Genomic DNA, 13,639 nt, shown 5'->3' on the forward strand with positions numbered 1-13,639 from the left:
GTGGACCGATCAAACTGGGAGTGTGCGTATGCCAACATGTATCACGCAACACAGACCCTGGCCTCTGCCCAAACGTCCCGCTTTTAAGGACATGGGACGCATACGCGAGAATGAAGAAATTCACCCTTCCGCGTATGCAGAACCCTGTTTTGGCTGAAAATAGTATTTTTGAGCTTTAAACCATTCCTTAAGCTTTCCAAATCTCTGTACCTACCAATTGAGATTCCCTACACTACAAGAATAGTTAGTTTTAGCAACAAACTTTTAGCAGCAATAATACAACGGCTGCTATTTTTTTTATTTTAGTTATGTTTTTGTGGCCATTATATATTTGCCATTAATACTATATATTATAATGGAAATTATTATTATTGCCACTAAAATATAAGAAAATTTATTTTTTAGTAAAAAAAATTTAGTGGCTATAATAGTATGGCAATAATTATTTTTATTAAAATAATTATTTTTTAATAATTACTGATTAATTGCAATAGAGGAGAAATGGGATCAGAGGGAATGAGTGCTAGAAACAGATCCAGAGGGAAGGGAGCATTCATCGCAACCCTAAGCTCAGTGTTGCCATCGTCACCAGGAAGCCTTTGGAGGGACCTTCACCAATAGCCTTATCTATTCATTCTATAATCTTCGACCAACTCTCAGAGGGCACTTCATCATAGTAAGTAGTAACAATCCACTCTCTCTTCTCACTACTCTAATCTGGATCTGAGTTGAATCTGCTTTCATTTCTGTCTTCATTCATCCACACACACAATAGAACTAGTATTTATTAGCTCAATTATCATTTTTATTCACGTAGAAAATCAACTTCAATTTGAACTTAGCTCTGTTTTTGTTCTTTAATTCGCATGATTTTTTCAGTTTCACCCACTGGCGAAGTTGATTTTTCTAGTTCCGCAATAAATGGTGGTTTCTTCTGAATTTGATCCTTCGCTTGTGCTTTCTCACAAGTTTTCCGATGTATCTTTCTTTTTTCTTCTTCTTCATCTTCTTCTTTTGCACCATCGATGTTTGTATATATGTCTTATTTATGAAGAAAAGGATGATAACTTGTTTTTGGAATATTCCAGATGCAGGATCTGTTATATTTGATTTCAATTTAAATAATCAGTTTTCCTTGTTGCTTATTCTATTTCTAAGCTTGTGCTTTTTTTTTAACTGCAGACTTCGCACTCTTATACCGAAAGGTAAGCCAAAACTATTAACTATTGAATCAATTTGATCTTGCAAGTGTCAATTCAATTCAATTTGACATAGAAAATTTAAGATTGAGGATGCCTAAATTTGAATCCAATGTTGCACAGAGATAACAGTATAGGAAAATTACATTGGTATTATATACCATTTTGTCACATTTTTATTATATACCACGAGTTACTCCAAGACTTACTCATTGTTGAAAAATTCTTTTCCTGATTTATGAATTGATTGAAGTTTTGTAGTTGATAATTTTGTAGTTACTCCAAGGTTTACACACTAAAATGTTACATTTCATGTGTACCTTCAATGATTAATAATAGTTAGTTAAGTAAGATTTTGAGGCTTTAAGAGTTGCTGCCACTTCAAGCACCAGAAATTTGGAGCTGTTGAAAAGTTTCGAAGCTGGTTTGGCTATTGACTACACAAAGGATCTGATTCTGCAACTGCAAGTAAGTAACCTTGATTCCATACTTCCATATTTGTTGGATTTTTTATAATGATAAGTTGAAGTTGGAGTTGGAAGTATAATGATAAGTTGGAGTTGGAAGTATCCGTTTAGGAATGTTTTAGTAATTGACAAATTTTGACAAGAAAATGGAATGAGAGAATGAGCAAGATGTAGTTTATCATGGATATAGTATCTTGTATTCTTCACTAGCTTAGCTTCACTTTATCACTTGTATATCTATATGGAGTTTCATTAATACCTTCAAATATTTTTTGGGAACCAATTCCTTACTACAGTAAATTATAGTTATCTATAAAAGAAATTAATGAATATCGTGTGTCAAAAAATGTATAATATAGATAAAAAAAAGAGAAAGAGTAAAGATTGATAGATAAAAAAAGAAATTTAAAGAAAAAGAAAAATATTTTCTTAAAAAATTTGGTTAATTTACTCTATAAACTATAACCGTATAGGCATCCACATAGTTAAATTTGAGTCACTCATAGATAGAAGATATTGATATACTCTGCTGATGCGTGAGCATCTTTCCTATCTTTTCCTAGTGAATTTGCATTTAATTTGTTGAGTTTAATTAAGAATTAATTATCTTTTAGCCACTATGGATGCTACTTTGATTCTTGTGCAATTCTGTTTATTTTAGGTAGCGTTTGGTTAGATTTGATGGAGCTTCCGCAGAAAAAGACAAGAAGGCCATATAGAGCAGGAATGGCTTAAAGGATGGAGAGGAAGCTTGCAGAAATGGAATCAGCACAAGAATTAAAGGAGATAATAGCGAAGAGCGACGCGTGCGCGTACCTGACGCGTACGCGTGACACGTAAAGAAGACCATCAACGCATACGCGTGACAAGCGCGAAGTGCAGAAAATGCTGATTCCTATTAATTCTGATTTAAACTTTAATTTTTATTTTACAAATAGGAAAATATATTATTTTAGTTTTAGAAAATAGATTTTAAATTAATTAGGATTAGATATAAAAAGGGAAAAGAAACTTCCCTTCTCGGGGGATTCCACTTCATCCAAAATACATTTTATTAGAATCCTTATTTTCTCTCTTTGCCATGAGCAACTAAACCTCTACTGTTAAGGTTAGGAGCTCTGTCTATTGTATGGATTGATACTATTATTTTTCTATTTTAATTTATGTACTGATTTATAATTTAAGAATTGTTTTCGTTCTTTACCTTATGAATTTGGGTGGAACAGAAGTATGACCCTCTTTCTAATTGCGTTCTTGTATAACTTGAAAAAGCTCTTTACTTGAACAACAGCTTGAAAACATATTCTCCTAAATTTCTAATTATCTGGACTTAACGGGATACGTGATATATAATCCTCTTATATTTGGGTAATTAGGATTTTTGTGGCATAATAACTAGAATTAAACTTCACCCCCTAATTGGAATTAATTGACCAAGGAATTAGAGGTTGATAAAAGTTAGAGGAGACTAGAAAGGTCTAAGGAATTAGGGTCTAGTCATATATAGTTTGCCATGAATTAAATCTTGCATGATTAAAATAGTTAGTAAGAAAAGTCAATCCGAAAAATAGATAACTCTGAAGCCTTAACTGTTTCTCCCTATTTTAGTCCCAACTTATTTATTTGTCTGTTTTCTGTTTAATACTTTTTGAACTCTCAAACACTATTTTCTGCTTGTCTAACTAAGCCAATTAATCAACCATTGTTGTTTAGTCCATCAATCCTCACGGGATCGACCCTCACTCACCTGAGGTATTACTTGGTACGACCCGGTGCACTTGCCGGTTAGTTTGTGGTTATAAATTCCGCACCACCTGCCTCATAGGAAAACTAATGATATGACTTGTTTAAATTTGCATGTTTGTAGTGATCACAAGTTGCTTAGTTGACTCAGAGAAAATGGCGAAGCATCTATACTCTGGAGAAACGCTTTTCAAGTTTGAACACCTTTCACTTGCTGCAGAACATATTCGTTTTCTGCATTAAATCTGTACCCAGGAATTTGAATGTCTCATGACAACTTTAACAATCTTTTTTGTACACATGACAACTTGAATAGTAAAAAAAACAAGAAAGTTTTGTTCCAACTTATTGATTTCTGATTTAGTTTTTATCCTTTAAATTTTCTCCATTCAGGCACAGAAAAGGGATTCTTAATAATCTGTATAAGGACATGGAATCCTATGGTGAATATGAAGATATACAAGTCATGTGAAAAATTATTCAATCTACATCTCCTAAGTATGGCAGCAGCAACAAAGAAAGGACCAATTAATAATAAGTCTTCTTTGCCCTCTAGAACCAATAATAAATCTGATTTCAAGAAGAAAGCTCATGAAGTAGAAAAATCAAAAGAACACTTGGGGAAACGAACACCAATTGCTGCCAGAAAAGCCAAAGCAAAAATGCTCGAAGTTAGTTTTCTATATTTTGACATTTTTGCTTACTAACGTTATTTCAGGGACCAAATTGCCAAGTTAACTCAAGCATGATATTTAATGAACTAATTTGAATATTAGGAAATAAAATTCAGAAGTATTAGAGATCTAGTACCCTTGCAAATTAAATGTTGTGTGCACCATTCTATTTCACTTGTAGTTTACCTTGGTCAATAACTTTGATGATTCAATCATTCAATGTATGTAGAAGGATTATGACACGGATTCTAATTATTTGATATATCTACAGCCATCAAGTGCAGTGTTCAAGGACATGGTTCATGAATTAGAAAATGGGAGAGAGAATCTAGATGGTGCAGACCAAGGTTTCATAGCTAGTTAATTCCTAGAGTTGCTTTATAGGCCAATGTTCCTTCCAAATCCAAATGGCTCCAAGCTTCATGGAATTTATAGACTTCCTTTGGGTTATCAAATGGATGCTTCTTACTACTGTAAGCACATTATTACAACAATTAAGATAACTAAAATATTCATATAATTTTTTATAAAACTCCAAATCTTAATTAGTGGAAGCTAAGTTAATGTTAATGTTGATTTTAATTCAGATCTTAAACTTCGACGGAGCATACTGGTCAGTTAAGTACGAAGAGGTCAGGTTGGACAGCTTAGCAATTCCTTCAACTTCTTGTATTCCTTCCACTTTTGCATGCTTCCTTTCCATCCTCTAAGTCATTCCTGCCCTATAAACCCTGAAATCACTTAATACACATATCACGACATTGAATGGTAATAAGAGGGGATTAAACACAGCACATTTAAGGCCAAAGAAGCATGTTTTCAATCATAGCACAAAATTAGGAAGGAAAATGTAAAACCATGCAATTAGTATGAATAAGTGTGCAGAGACTTGATAAAAGCCACTCAAATTATCACAAGATAAACCATAAAATAGTGGTTTATCACATACCCTGTGGACCAAATAGTGTGATCACGTTCCCAGGGGCACCGTGGTTGAAGCCGTGGTATTGGTGGTCATGGCCGGTGCTTCCATTAGGCCTCGAGTGGTATGAACAACGTCATCAAACTTTGGGGTAAGGTCGAAAATCTTTGTATTCATTTTGTTTTGTTTATTTGATTTTAATTGATTCTAATGGAAAAATAATGATGCTAGTCTTATTGACATTAACATTTTGTTTTTTGTAACCATAACATGCTCTTTAAAAATGCAAATTATTGAAAAATTGGCTTAGAAGGTAAATTGTTGATGTAAGTTATTGCAAGAAATTGACATTATTACCAATGCAGGTATGCTACAGAGATGGCTGTGTTATTTATCCAATCTGCAATATATATCGGACTAATAGTGATGACTCGTTTGGCTAGGCCAAGCCACTCGAAGCTCTACTACTGGCACTTCGATAATAGTGGACTCCTATTCAAAGTTTCACCACCTAAAGAGAGTTTTAGAAGATGACTCATCAAGTGACAATTCATCGCTAATCAGCAGCAATTCCGACTTAGGTTCTTGCAATATTGATGTAACATAGATATAGGCTTGTAGCATTTTTTGTTGTTTAGATTTCTAACATGATTCATTATTTTTCAAGAGAAATTTGTATATTAATATTTTGAGTTTAATGAAATATCTCATTTTGTAGTAATTAATTTTAGTATATTTATATTATGTATAACAATAATAATTGTTGGCAAAAATAATTAAGATTCTAAAAAAAAAGATAGTTCCCTTACTTATAAGAAAATGAGTATAATATAACTAAAAAAAGTCTTAAGATTTTAGTGATAATAGTAATGGTTGATAAAAGTGAGTAACATTACAATTTTAGAATTATTTTTAGTGGCTATATAAATTGCTGGTAAAATGGGTTTTGGCAGCAATAATAATGGCCGCTAAAAATGAATAACATCTCAATTTTAGAATTACTTTTAGTGGCTATATAAATTTCCAAGAAAATGGCCGCTAAAAATTATATACTTTTTGTGGCCATTAAAAAAGTTTTTACCGGCAAATGTTATAATTGCCGCTAAAACCTTTTAGCGACAAAGCATAAAACGGCTAATATCTAATTGCCAGTAAATGTATTAGCGGCTATTTTTATTGCCGCTAAAAACAAAATAAATGGCCGCTAAAAGTGATTTTTCTTGTAGTGCTAGCTAGTGTTTAGGCTTGTGGGGTTTTTATATTATGTACTTAGCTTTATATATATATATATATATATATATATATTATTCTCCACTGTTTTATAAAACTTGTATTTGTCCCTTCTAGAGGTTGACTTGGAGAATTAGGACTTGTATCTATCTTTTGTGCATACGCATGACCGCCCTGTTTCGCCAAAGTTGTATTTTTGAGATTTTGACCATTTTTCTAACTTTCTAAACCTCTGTAAAGTCTGTTTAAGGTCCGATAGCTAGCTTTTAGACTTTGGAATAATAGCAAACATATTGGGAAAGTTAGATTGATATTGAGGGAGACTATAGAGTGAAGAATTGAGTTAATGATGAACCAAAACTGTTGAATGAGATAATGATGATGAGGATTATGTATAAGTATATCTATGAATGTTGAGTTATGATTTTGAGGATAAACAAGTAATTTCTATCCGAGATGCGATTTTGTGGGTAGACGAATAATTCATATTCAAGTCATAGCCTGTGGATAGATGAGTAATCCCTATCCGGGTTATGGTCTGAGGCACCTGCCTGGGTAGATGAGTAATGCCTACTCCGGGTTGGGTGAAACACCGGCATGGATGGACGAGTAATACCTATTCCGTGTTGTGGTGTTCCATATCTGGATTAGCTACCGAACATGTCGGGTTTAGCTATATAACTGACAGATGATATCATCGACCATAGGGCTGACATGCATCATATGCACTTGTATATTTTGTTTGAGTATGCATTTGTTTTGCCTTACCTATTTGCTTCACTGTAATTAACTACTACTTAATCTAATTGCTGTATCTGTTTTCATATTTGTGTTTTCTTTGTTTGGCTTGTTTCTGTTTGTTTCTGAGAGTTTCCTCATGCTAGTGGAGGAGATGCTGAGGGTTGTTCCATTTGGTAATTTGGAGGTTTGCAGAGAATGGAACACAAAGAGTTAGACTAGAATCCTTAATATAGTCACCTTATTTCTGGCTTAATGAAAACTCTAGGATTTGATTTGAGTTGTTGGAGATTTTGGAATGCCTCTGACTTCTTGGGACCATATGTATTATCTATACGGGAACCTTTACCATACTGAGAACCCCCGGTTCTTATTCCATACATATCTTGTGGTATTTCAGATGTAGGACGAGATGCACATTGCTGAGCATGTTGGAGAGTTTTGGAAGTGAAGAACTACTTTTAGGCATATTTATGTTTTATTCTTAGCATATATATGTATAGATATTCTCCAATTATGTATTGTATTAATCCCTCCTAGAGGTCGATTTCGGAGAAACAGGCTTTTGGTTTGTATTTTTGGTTGTATTTTTAGGACGTTTATATATATTTCTAGCCGGCCTTTGCTTCGCAGGTCGCGGCTGCAGTTTGTTATGTACCCTTTGTTGGAACTCTTTATCTATATATATATATATATATATATATATATATATATATATATATATATATATATATATATATATATATATATGTGGTGTCTCTTCTACTTTTTATGATCAAGTTTTCATTCCTTCACGTTTCGAGTGTGGTGAGACTTCTTTTTGATTTGCTTACCCTTTTTTTTCAAGGCTCCTTGTTAAACTTCTTTTCATATATGTATATATACCTATGTACGTATTTTACTTTTAGAGATTGTAATATCTCACCACCGCTGATTTACGAACTTAAGCGTAAAGCTCTATGTGGTAGAGTATTACAAGAAGAGAGAGAGAGAAGAGAGAGAGAGAGAGAGAGAGAGAGAGAGAGAGAGAGAGAGAGAGAGAGAGAGAGAGAGAGAGAGAGAGAGAGAGAGAGAGAGAGAGAGAGAGAGAGAGAGAGTGTGTGTGCTTGCAGATTAATCTGCTGGTAAATTACTAAAATGACACATTTCACTTAACTATGATACCGGCAGAATATACCGACGGTAAAATTGGCGCAGGTGAGTTACATTTTTGCGCCAATAATTACCGTCAGATTTAGTGACGGAAAACTATTCCAATGTAATCTTTTCTGGCGACGGATTTCTCCTCCTTTCCGTCGGAAAACCCGATACTAAATCCACCGGTACAAGTTGACGCTAAATCTGACGGTAATTCTGACAATACTCAGCGGTTTTCTTGTAGTGATTGATTTTATTTATTTAACTTTTCATTTTATTTGTACACTTGATATTTAATTTGCCATATTTGGTTCATATTATTTAGAATTTGACTACTAATTGTGCAAAAAATAAATTTAAATAAAAATAAAAAATAAAGAATTTGACCACTAATTGTGTATAAATTAAATTTATTGTCGAATTTATCGGAAAAAAATCCAACAGTAATTAAGCAAGAAAGAACATAGTGAAGCGCCAAAATTACCGGCAAAAAATTTTCTTCAGTAATTAAATAGGGTTTAGGCAAAGAATTCGTGGTAGAATCTGACAGTAATTACTGACGGATTGAAAAAATTGACGGTAATTTGTTACAGGCGAGGGTTATACCGTAAAATCTGCCGGTAAATATATCACCGGTATATTATTTTTGTTATTCCACTGGTAAACCTGACGGTACTCAATGTTTTTCTTGTAGTGATTTCAATTTCAATTTATATTTTTTATTCAATTTCAGTTTTTGTCTTCATGTTTTCCCTTATTTTCATATTACAATATTTAATTAGATGCTTTAGACAATGTTTATTTTAATTTAAACAATGTCTGTTTGATTATTTTGTTTAAAAATACTTGGTTCAAAATTATGTTTATTAGAAATTTAGAATTATATGAATTTTTAAATTATAGGTTTACTAAAATATTTATGGATGGTTTAGTAATTTTTTTTTTCAAAAAAAAAAAGAGAATAAGTGAGTTTAGCCCGCTGACATGCCAGGCCGTCGTTAGACGAAGTGGGATAGAAATTTGGGATCGTCTCACTAGGCATGCTCGGTGCTCCTGCCAGTTAGTAGAGAAGGCTAGATTAGAATGGTTGACTCGCCTGCCATCCCTATGATGAGTATTTTGGTGAAAAATAAATTAACCACCAAAACACACAAATCTAACCGGCAAGTGTACCGGGTCGCATCAAGTAATAATAACTCACATGAGTGAGGTCGATCCCACAGGGATTGAAGGATTGAGCAATTTTAGTTTAGTGGTTGATTTAGTCAAGCGAATCAAGTATTGGTTGAGTGTTTGTGATTAACAGAAACTAAACTGCTTAGAATGTAAAAGGGAAAGGGAAAATTGCAGTAAACTAAAGAGCAGGAAAATAAAGATACTGAATCTTAAAGAGCATGTAAAATAAGGTGCAGAAACTTAACTTGCAAGAAATGTAAATAACAGAAGCTTAAAGTGCAAGAAATGTAAATTGCTTGAATCATAAAAGGGATTGGGACGTGGACTTGCAGGAATTAAACAAGAAACAAGTAAATGGCATTAAACATAAAAGAGAAAATTGAAGCGCAGTGAAGTAGATCTTAACAGAAAAGTAAAATGACTTGAGAATTTAAAGAACTAGGAAGCAGTGCTTAAGTGCAGCAAATTAAAAGGGGTTGAGATCTCAGGAGTGGAAGAGACTAGATAACAAGTCTAGATCTCAAATCCTTCCTTGATCCAACAAGAGCAATTGCAAAAGAAACAAAGAAAAGTAAATTGCAGAAACAAAGTAGATGAAGAAGCAGTAGACAGAAATTCAAACTCAATTATGCAGAAAGAAAATAAACAAGGGATCTCAAGGTGAGATTGAAACAGAATTTCTTCAATTCTCCACCAAAGATCCAAAGCAAGAAAATTAAAGAGTGTTCAAGCAAGAACCAAGAAGAAGAGAGATCAATTCTCCTCCCAAGTTCTCTGAAATCTAAATTCAAAACTAAAAGCTCAAAATGAAAATGAAAGGAAAATTCAAAAGTAAAATTCAGCTCCCCAATTACATCAAACTAACTCCTATTTATACACTTTCTATTCTTGGATATTGGAATTTGGATGGGCTTTTGATTTGGTGAAGATTTGAATTAAATTGGATTTTTGGTTGAATTTTCAGCCCATGAAGAAATTGCTTCCAGGGGAGTGCTCAGCTCACAAAGTGAGCTGAGCTTTGACACTTAGTGTGGGGAAGCATTGATAGCGTGCTGCTGTCTTGGGGTGCATCAGGGGAGAGCTCAGCTCACTTTGTGAGCTGAGCATTGGTGCCTTAGTGCCAATTTGTTGTGCTGCCCCTTGGACCGTGTCATGCGCTCCACTCCTTCCCTGGCCGTGTCAAGATGTGCCCCCATGCATCAAGAAGTAGCGCTCAGCTCACTTTGTGAGCTGAGCTTTGGTGTATCCAAGGAAGGGTCCCTGGTTCGAAACCCATGGGAAGCATGCGCTACCCCTTTTCTTGGTTGCCTTGCTTCCTTGCTTCCTCAAGGTGTGGGGTTCGAAGCTTGGGGAGTGCATTTGGCCAATTTTGGCTTATTTTCCATGAGAGTAGCGCCTCCACCCTTTCCCTTTGGTCATGGGTTCAAGTCTTGGAGCATGCATTTGGAAATCATTTTTCTTGAATTTCTCCTCTAGCGCTCTCGATAATGCTCACTTTGTGAGCTGAGCTTGGTTCCTCATTTCCTTATTTCTTGGCCTTGTGTTGTGCTCAGCTCACAAAGTGAGCTGAGCTTTGTGCCTTGGTCCCTTGGAAGTGAGTGTAGCGCTCTCTTAGTGCTTGGTGCTCTTGGAATGAGTTCCATGGTTTGTTGCACTACACTTTCTCCTTTGATGGCCACACTTTCTATTCCTTGAACCACGCTTCTTAGGTCACGCTTTTCTTCTTTTCTTCTTTTCTTCACCTACAATTAATCAAAACAACCAATTAAAGTATCACCAAATTCACAAGGTTTACAAATCATAAAACTGCAATTAAATTTGGCCTAAACCTCATGATTTAGCATCAATTATATGGTGGTTGTTTGATTCAAAGAAGTTATGCATTTCCATTCCAAATTGCTTTCTTAGGATGCAAGAAAGTGCATAAAACCAAATGAAAATAAGGAAAAAGACTATTAAAAAGGGTATATGATGACTTGTCATCACAACACCAAACTTAAAACTTGCTTGTCCCCAAGCAAGCATCAAACATAAGAGAAGATAGAATGAAATAGATAAGTGTATATGTTCTTATTAGGCAGATAGTTGAACTTGGTCTATGGGGCTTTATGCAGATCAAAAGTAGCTCATTTATTACTTGCTGTCAAAACAAACTATGTTCCTTTAAGAGTTCACTAAGATTGCTGCCATGAATCCTCACTTTTTGTTCATTCCCTTGTTAGTTTTTCCTCTTTCTTTTGCATTACAGAGCTTATTTCTTATTGAAGACTTGGTGTCAAATGTTGCAGTGACCTTTGGCCTTATTTTACTCAACATTTCTTCACCACAGACACATGGCTCACTTTTTCCTCCTAGGATCATTGATGCCCAGCATCTCTTTGGATCACTAAATGTTTTGTAGCTAGGTTGTTCTTTATTGTGGACTTTCAGTTGGCAATCCCAAATCAGTTGATCTAAGTTGCCAAGTTTTAAAATACTCCTTAGAACTTACTTGTCCAAGCAGATCCTAGTACACAAACACCACAGGCATATGTCCTAGGGTCCAAGCTATTGGTGTCTAGCCTTATTGTTTGTTTCTTTGCCACTTTCTTTGGCTTTTTCTTCTTTCTCTTTTCTCTGTTTTGATTTATTTTCAAGGGACTTTCAATAATTGAGAGGTCACAGCAGCAAACTAGCTTAGGCTTTAAGTAACAAGTCATTTTGCAACATTTATTCTATGAGCTATCAATTAAATCAAACACATATACCACCACTAACTTTTATTCTCACTTCTGCAACATTGAACAGTTACTTTTCTAAATCAAACATCTCTCTTTTATTCAAACAGCAAGGGAAAACAAAACAAAGTATTCAAGTTGATGGATGATGACAATTATTATGCAGATAGCCCCCCCTTTCTTTTTTTTTTTTTTTTTTTTTTTTTTTAACTAATTACTAGTGCAAGTAAAAGGAAAAGTAAACATAAATCAAATGGAGGCATATCATGTTTCAGACATGCATCTTCCTTATTTAAACAAAACTAAGAGAAGAGACTTCACCACCTCTATTTGTCAGGCATTTCCATTCTTTTTGATTTGCTGGATTCTCCCTTCTTCTTCTTCCTCTTTTGTCCATAATCTTGAGCTTCCTCACAAGGACATCTTCTGTCCCAAACGGGATCTGCAAGACCTGAGAGCCCAACTTCTTCCAATCTTCGGAATGCACTCTGAGCCTTGAGTCGAGATTTTGCTGCCTGGCAGTCCCTAAGTTCTTGGCATTGATCAAATGATTTGAGTTGGGGATTGAGTTGTGGCATGCAACGGCTTAAGTATTCCACCCTTGCTTGCACATCTTCATTACAATCCGATTGTTGCAGATGTCTAATCTCTCCAAGAGTGTGGTGAATGTTCTTCCATTGATACAAATTTTGAGTATACTCACCATACTTGGCTTGGGTCAGAAACATTTTTTCATATGATTCTTGAAGTCCTGTTGTAAGTTCCCTTTGTCCCTCGAGTATCTTGGCTTGGAATTCTTGTTGTTGAATCATTGACTGTTGCTGCCAGCTTTCCAATTTCTCCTCCATTTTATGCTGCCAAGCTTCATTCTGCTCCCTGTCTTTTAAGTACTGCTCCCGGTGCGCTAGATATTGCTCTTGACTTTTTGAATATTGCTCTTGTGCCATCACATTTTGCTGTGATATTTCCTCAAGAACTCTTTGTAGTTGACTCATATCTATGGCATCGTGGGCTTTTTCTCCTTCTTCCTCTGCTCTTCTTCTTCTTTGGGGCCCTTCTTCTTGATCATCATCCTCAGCCATTCCCTCCATGGTTTTCTTTGTTATTCCTGAGCCTCTTCTTACTATCTCTGTGTCCTCATCTTCAAAGATCACCCCAGCTTTAGTACATAACCTTATAATTGTACTTGGGTGGCCAAGCCTAGTGGATTTGTTTGTGCTCTCGGCTATCTCTTGAATACTATCGGCTATGAGCTGTGCAAGATTGATTTCTCCTCCATGTAGGATACAGAATGTCAAGAGTGCTCGCTTGATTGTGACCGCTGAGGTGTTTCCCGTAGGGAGTATGGATCTCCTTATTATTTCATACCATCCTTTGGCTTCCGGAATGAGATTTATCCTCTTCAGACGGCTTGGGACTCCTTGTGAATCTCTTTCCCAATCTGTGCCTTCCAGGCATATCCCCTGGAGAATCTCATCAGGGTCATTTTCGTCTTGCAATCTGGCCTCATAGCTGGGCTCTTCATAAGTTATGGTTCTCAGCTTCAAAGCCCTTGTAATAGCTGCTGGACTAAAATCCACTTCAGTTCCTCTAACATAGCTTTTGTAAGAGGGGCTCTCTTCACTTCCCTTCACAG

General features: G+C 35.2%; 1 long non-coding RNA gene across 1 annotated transcript; it reads left to right on the forward strand.

Annotated features, from left to right (window-relative positions):
• Window positions 1-495: 495 nt before the first annotated feature.
• LOC107618004 (uncharacterized) lies at window positions 496-5,726 on the forward strand. Its single transcript, XR_015902725.1, has 7 exons — window positions 496-676; window positions 1,539-1,667; window positions 3,803-3,907; window positions 3,991-4,080; window positions 4,368-4,556; window positions 5,018-5,156; window positions 5,371-5,726. It is a non-coding gene; the product is annotated as an uncharacterized LOC107618004 (long non-coding RNA).
• Window positions 5,727-13,639: the final 7,913 nt, after the last annotated feature.

This window comes from Arachis ipaensis, chromosome B1 (assembly GCF_059453495.1).
Source record: "Arachis ipaensis isolate K30076 ecotype BB chromosome B1, ASM5945349v1, whole genome shotgun sequence".
Lineage (NCBI taxonomy): Eukaryota > Viridiplantae > Streptophyta > Magnoliopsida > Fabales > Fabaceae > Arachis > Arachis ipaensis.